Genomic DNA, 7,153 nt, shown 5'->3' with positions numbered 1-7,153 from the left:
ATTATTACGCTCTTGTTTGCAATCACTTCCCTGAACAATTCTTTGTGCTGTGTATCAGAAAAGTGTTAGCTTGATTTTTTTTTAGCTTCATTAAGTTTTGCCTCAATTTCCATCATCTTTTAGGTTTTGAATAACTCCAAATTAATTTAGAGAGGAATTATACCAATTTGTATACCCATCAATAGTGTTATGAGTGTTCCTTTTGTTCTACAATTTGGGCAGCCTCTTTAACCCAAATTTAACTTTTTGCCAGTATAATAGGTATTTCAACCTAAATTTAACTTTTTTCCAGTATAATAGGTATTTCATTTTTATTTTAATTCACATTTACCTCTTGTCTAGTGAGGCTGGGCATTTTTTTTCTTTTTCTTATCTCTAATTTTTTGCTATTCCCATTTCATCTTCACTAAATAGATTTTGAACATTTTCCTCTTTTTCTTGCTTATATATATTCTGCTTACTAGTCCATTGTCAATTATATAATATCTAAAAGTTTTCTCTCTTTTTACCTCTTTAAACTCATGATTTATTTTGATGAAAAGTTACTCTTAACTTTAATATGATAAAATTTATAAATACTTGGCCTTTTAATATATGTATTTTTAAAATACTTCTCTACTCCAAGGTCTTAAAAGTCTCTTATAATGATTTCTTAACATTTTATAATTTCCCTTTCCATTTTTCTTTAACCACCTAGAATTGATCTTGTTTGTATGGCTTTAGGTAGGTATTCGGTTTACAATTTTCCCAGCAATGAGTATTGAATAGCTCACCTTTGCTTTTAAACTCAGGATGGGTCTTAGCTCTATTACTGGAGTCATCATATATAGATGAGTTTATTTCTAGGATCTCTACTGTGCTTCTTCAGTCTATTTGTCTATTATGCATTAATACTGCTCTGTATTTAAAGGTACTATTTTATAAGTGTCTCAAAATCTGTTAGAACATGCCCCACATCTTTTCATCCTTAGGTATATAATGTCCATAAGTGATCTATTTTTGTGTAAATAGAAAGTTTATTTAGAATAGTGTTTAGAAAAACAAGTTCATATTATTTCAGAAAACAAGTAAAACACTTAATTGTCCAAGCTGGTAAGCCCCTATAGTACAAAATATACACTTTAGATCTCTTTGATTATGGGACATGCCCTGTATGCCATTACCTAACAGTGCGGTAAAAACATGTTACTCCATCCAATGATATATATTCTGTCTAGATTTACTTTCTATAAGGTACAGTAAAACCATATCGAGCACATGACTGGTTGCCTCTAAGCATAGAGTACATTCAAAAAAAGAAAAAAAAAATTTTTGAGAACTCTGAAAGCCGAGAGTCACATGTAAAGCAATATTGATGAAGAAAATGTTTGGTGGTGATAGTTTTATTAAATTAACTTGAAATGTATCAGTTAAATATAAAATAACCCTTAGGTTCTATCATCTAACAAGTTTAGGAAGACTTTGGAACATCTTTTGTAAAATATAATTATTTTTCCCAAAGTTTTCCTAAATTAGTTTTTTTTTATGATGAGATGGACTGTTCAAAACATTTTAAAGAATTAAGAACATGTGCCTGTGTACTTTTGCACACTTGTCTAGCATGTAGTAGGGCAATCTGCAACATAAGCCCTATAATCCAACTCTTAACAATGCAAGACACAGGGAGATTTAAGGTCAATGTGCAATTTCCTACTGATTTTTATCTATGGCTATAACATCTGCGGCCTTTCATAACACAAGAAAGGTACTGAAGCATCTATAGGATTCAAAGTGTCTTTTCATTACCATAAATATGTGTGAAATTTAACCCAGTCTGACACAGTTGCCATTACTTGGTTAAGGAACAGATGCACCTTCTCTTTACACTGTAGATTGTCCTTTAATAAACATAACTAAGAGGTAAATGCCAAATTCTGGCTGACAGAGGGCATAGTAAGGTTCAAACAAAAAATCCCTAATTAGTTGTTCATCTATTTACATGATAAACATTACACATAACATTAGTGGAATTTAAGTTCTCTAGAATTAAAGTAATTCTGTGGTGAAATTAACCCTACTGGAAAGTAGAGCAGAATCATCAGTGTTTCTGTAGTTACTTCTGTACCTTACTAAGAAAAATTTTTAAAAAGCCACAAGGTAAAGAAGCACATAGTAGTCTATAGACATATTAAAATTAATTAAAGTTGCTGAATAAAGAACAAAGATGTGAAAAAAGTACCAAAAATTCCAATATTGGGGATTAGATTTCCTGTTTCATTGTTATTAATATGACCTTAAGATTCCTGATAAAAATTAAAACTTAAAACTCTACAAAAAAATAGAAGTTCGTTGGAAACAATTATGTTCACTTTCTGTTCAAACAATAAAAATAAACAGTAGAAAAACATTTTCTTTTCAATTCACAGTGCCTGATACATGAGAAACACATACATTATAAATAAAATTCAATGCAATTACATAAGAGCTATTGATAGTACTGATATATTTACATTCATATTAAATTGTGTTTTAAAGTTTTTAGTGGATTTTAAACTCTCTCAGCTATACAGAACTACCAACAAATTAAATTTGGAATTATACAGAAAATTAAACCAAGATTTTTTTGGAAAAATGCTGAAAAACAGAAAGGTGTATGTGTATGTGTGTGTGTGTGTGTGTGTGTGTGTGTGTGTGTGTGTGTCTTATGTGTGTATGTATTTAAGCTACTTCAATCTATACTTTAAAGTAAATTTCAAAAATGAACCCTTAAATTGGAATTATGTTTATGCTTATCAACCTCATCTTCTCGCCTATGAAATGAAATGAAACAAAAATAATTTCATGGTTTTAACACCCTCTTGCTCTATTTAATATTCTGTGTTAGATGCATACATTACTAATTTTTAAAAAACTACTTATCAAGGTCCACTTACATCTAAGAATTTATGCTAAGTGAACTAAGTGATATACTTTGACTTGGGACATTACATCTTGTTCTTTTTTATTTTTAAATTATTTTATTGTGAAATATATATACAAAAAAGCAATACATTTTTCAAAGTATATTTTAACAAATAGCTGTTGAACAGATTTCAACATTTGGTATGAGTTGCAGTTCCACAATTTCAAGTTTTTCCTTCTAATTACTCCAAGACACTGGAGACAATAAAAGAAATATCAATAAAATGATTCAGTAGTCATGCTCATTTGTTAAATCCTAACGTCTCTGTTATACCTTCTCCTCCCAATCTTTAGTGACATTTGGGCTATTCTATTTTAATTTTTGTTGTGCTGTAAAGGGGTGTCGACAATATGAGGTAGGGGGATGGATCTTCTTGATATTTTTAGAAAGACTGACATTTCTAGGATGCAGAATTTATCATGCCTAGGAATCATCTGAGAGGTTTCTGAAAAGTCATCTTAGTGTATGAAACTTTTGTAGGATCTCAACTAGAACCCTGGGTGTTCTTTAGGATTAACAGGAATGATGCTGGTTGGTGTTTGGCAAACCATGGCAATTAACAACATCTTGCTGAAGCTTGCATAAAAGTAGCCTCCAGAATAACATCTCAACTCTACTTGAACTCTCTCAACCACTGTTATCTTATTTTGTTATATTTCTTTTCCCTCTTTTGATCAGGAAGGTGTTGTTGACCCCATGGTGCCAGGGCCAGGCTCATCCCTGGGAGTCATGCCCCATGTTGCCAGGGAGACTCACACCCCTTGACATCATATCCTGTGTAGTGGAGAAGGCAGTGGTTTTTCTTGTAGAGTTGGGCTTAGAGAGAGAGACAACATCTGAGAAATGAAAGAGGTTTTCTGGAAGAAACTGAGACATAAGTAGGTAGGCTTAGCTTCTCTGCTACAGAAATAAATTTCATAAGAACAAACCTCAATATCTGGAGGTCTTGGCTTATTAACTTGGGAGAATATCTGGGGTTTTCTAAGGTGGGATAGTTTAATTGTTCCATATTTTTTCTCCATATCCTCAAGGGACTTTGCCAATACTTTTTAATATCTGCCCAACATACTCTGGGATGTGTCTGGATATTACATTAAGCTAAACAGAATTACAAGCCCCTTTTCCCATTCTGCGCTCCATGTGTTTGGGTTTTTAAATGAACTATCCAGACAGGTTGAGTTTGATTGTGTGCTACAAAATTTGGATTTTGGGAAAAATGAATCTCTCTTCCTTTGGTTTTATACAGTAGATGAAGTGTTAAAATACAGATACTGTCATCTCTTACCCTGTATTGTAATTTATCTTAGTTCCATCCATATCAGCTTTGTTTTTCTCTCTAACTGAAGCCTGGTCTCTTTTTCAGTTTCTTTAACAGTTGCTGTATGCAGCAATGATAACTTTTAGAGGTACAGAACTCCAGCTCTGAGTCTTAGGTATCGTACAGGTACCCAAAGATCCTGGATAATACCAGATTATACGCATATAGCACAGCATCTCAGAATCTAGAAATAACACTTAAAGTTCAGGAATAAATGTGGCTGCTATAAGAGCTTAAGATCTAGGCCCAATTTTCCTATAAGTATTCTCTAACAGAGACCATACAATATCTGTTCTTTTGTTGCTGGCTTATTTTACACGACATAATGTCCTTAAGGTTCATTCACCTCATTGTTTGCCTCACAACTCCATTCGTTTTTGTAGCCACACGATATTCCATTATATATACAGTACAATTCTCTTTTGTGCTTCTCAGTCGATGTACCTTTGGCCATCTCCATCTATTGGCATCATGGATAATGTCCAAAATAAATGATTCATGGTTCACAGTATCATCAATTTGTTGCGCAATCATCATCACTCCCAATTTTAGACATATTTTATGGCTCCAAAGAGTAGAATAACAGATAAATACATCTTGACCAAAGAGAGAAAATCCAAAACTCCTCTTAACCTATGCCCACCCACCCCAGTTATTAGCCCCTAGTATTTCTGTGGTACTGGTGATATCTTCCTGTTAAATATAGAACGTAGCCTGCAGTAGTAGTTACCCCTTCACCTTGTTCTTTTGTCTCCATCTTTTAAAAGAAAACATTGCATGTGTACAAAATGGTTGCAGTAATACAGTTCCACTCCATTATATTTAGGTGTGATCTTCATGCAGATTAATCTAACGTCTCTTGAATCCATTTACATGAAAAAAAAGAGTACTTTTCTTTTAAATGAGAAAATGCTTTATGTCCTCAGGGTTTCTTGAAAAGATTTTTCTACTGATGCCAAAAAAAAGTTGGGAGGGATAAAGTTTATAAATCTTGCATAACTTCATCCAACTAGACAGTCTGGAGCTTGGCAAGCTCTTTCCTGTCTGTTTGCACATCTTCACAGACAGTCTCACTCAGGCTGTCTAGGACATGCTTGGATTTGGAGTCCGGTATCATTATGTTGCTTGCTATTTTACTCTCAGGATTTGGTAGAGAATCCTTTTTTATGTTAGCTGTTGATTGCAGAATCAAATGATGTTCTCTGGCAAAATTCTGGTGTAGTGCTGGGTGAGTCACCTGTTTTTCAGCTGCAGGCACTAATTCCCCAAGGGAAGCTTGGGTCATAGGGACTGACATTAAGTCTTGACCAGTAATAAGGGAGCAATTCTGAAGAGTTGCATAGTTATGTTACTGACAGACATTTATGATTGGCTCAATATAAAATTTTAAGATCATGTTTTCAAGGGTCAATTTTAAAAGCTTATTGGGATTTCATCTATTTTATAGGCCAATTTGGCCAAAATTTAAAATTTTGTAACAAATGAGTTGTTGGATCTCTGAACACTGTATATATTTCCAATTATTTATCTCTTCTTTAATATCTTTCAAAAAAGTTTCATAACTTTTTCTAATTTTTTATCTCTTCTTCATATTTATGCTTTTAATCTTTACAATTCTAAGAAACTGAACACACCTGTGTATATTGCAGGTCAAGAAACAAAACATACTAGCACTCCAGAGAGCATTCATGTTTCCCTCCAGTTGCTGCATGTCATCAAGTTTCTAAAAGCATATTTAAGATTGCCCAGTGTATTTATTTTCAGTGCTGTATGGTATTTCATGGCATGAATATACCACATTTGTCCATTCTATGTTTGGTAGACATTTTTAATTTAAAGTTTGGGTCTATTATTTAAAGTACTGCTATGAACATTTCAGGACATGATTTTTGGTGAACTGTTTCACAAATTTCTGTTTGGTATATGCCTATTCTGACATACAGGGCCCTAGGTGTCTTTTTCAGATTATCTATATAATGTCAAATTATTTATCAAAGTGGATGCATCAATTTACAGCATCCATCATCAGTGCAGCAGATTTCTGGTTTCCTTACCTCCTTATTTATGCTTAGTGCTCTGTCCCTCTGTCTCTGTTTCTCTCCCCCTCCTCTCCCCTTTTGGTTGGTATGTAGCTGTATCACATTGTAATTTTAATGACCATTTCCCTGATTATTAATGAAGGCAAAGGGAAATCAGAGGACTTGGGAACACTGTTAGTATACAGCAAATGCAACAGTTTTTCAGGGTTGAGTTTACAGCACAGAGTATTGGAGAGTGAATCTGGAGGGAAAAGTGAAAGATCCTGGTATAAGATGTCTAGTAAGTAGTTGGGACATGAGTCTGGGGCTTAGGTAAAAATGTCAAAGCTAAAGACATAAATTTCCAAAGAATAAGCATGTTGGTCACATTTAAAGCAATATAACTCAATACAATGTTACAGATTGTGTGACTACAGACAGAGAAAAGAGAGAGACCAAGAACCATTCTCCAGTTGCACTCCCTATACAGATGACTCCGCCAAGAGGAGAGCCAAAAAAGAGACCAAAAATAGAGCAGAGAATTTGCTATGAGCAAAACCAAAGATACTGAGTTCTTGATGCTAAGTAAGCAAATTGTTTCAAGTGGGAAGGAATGATTAAATACGTCCCAAAGCCCAAAAATTGACCGTTGGAGTCATTGTGAGCGTGACTAGAGTTGTTTCACTGGAAGGGATAAAGAAAGCCTAAATGGGGTAGGACTTAGATTGAGAATAGGTACATATAACCCCTTTGGAGACCTTTCTAAAAAAAGGAAACACAGAAATGGGACTTTAACTGGAAAGCATATTAGTCAGGGTTCTCCAGAGAAATAGAACCATCAATGAACATATTTTATTTTTATTTACATATGTATAA

Source organism: Tamandua tetradactyla, chromosome 14 (genome assembly GCF_023851605.1).
Source record: "Tamandua tetradactyla isolate mTamTet1 chromosome 14, mTamTet1.pri, whole genome shotgun sequence".
Lineage (NCBI taxonomy): Eukaryota > Metazoa > Chordata > Mammalia > Pilosa > Myrmecophagidae > Tamandua > Tamandua tetradactyla.
Note: the sequence above shows the minus strand (reverse complement) of the source record.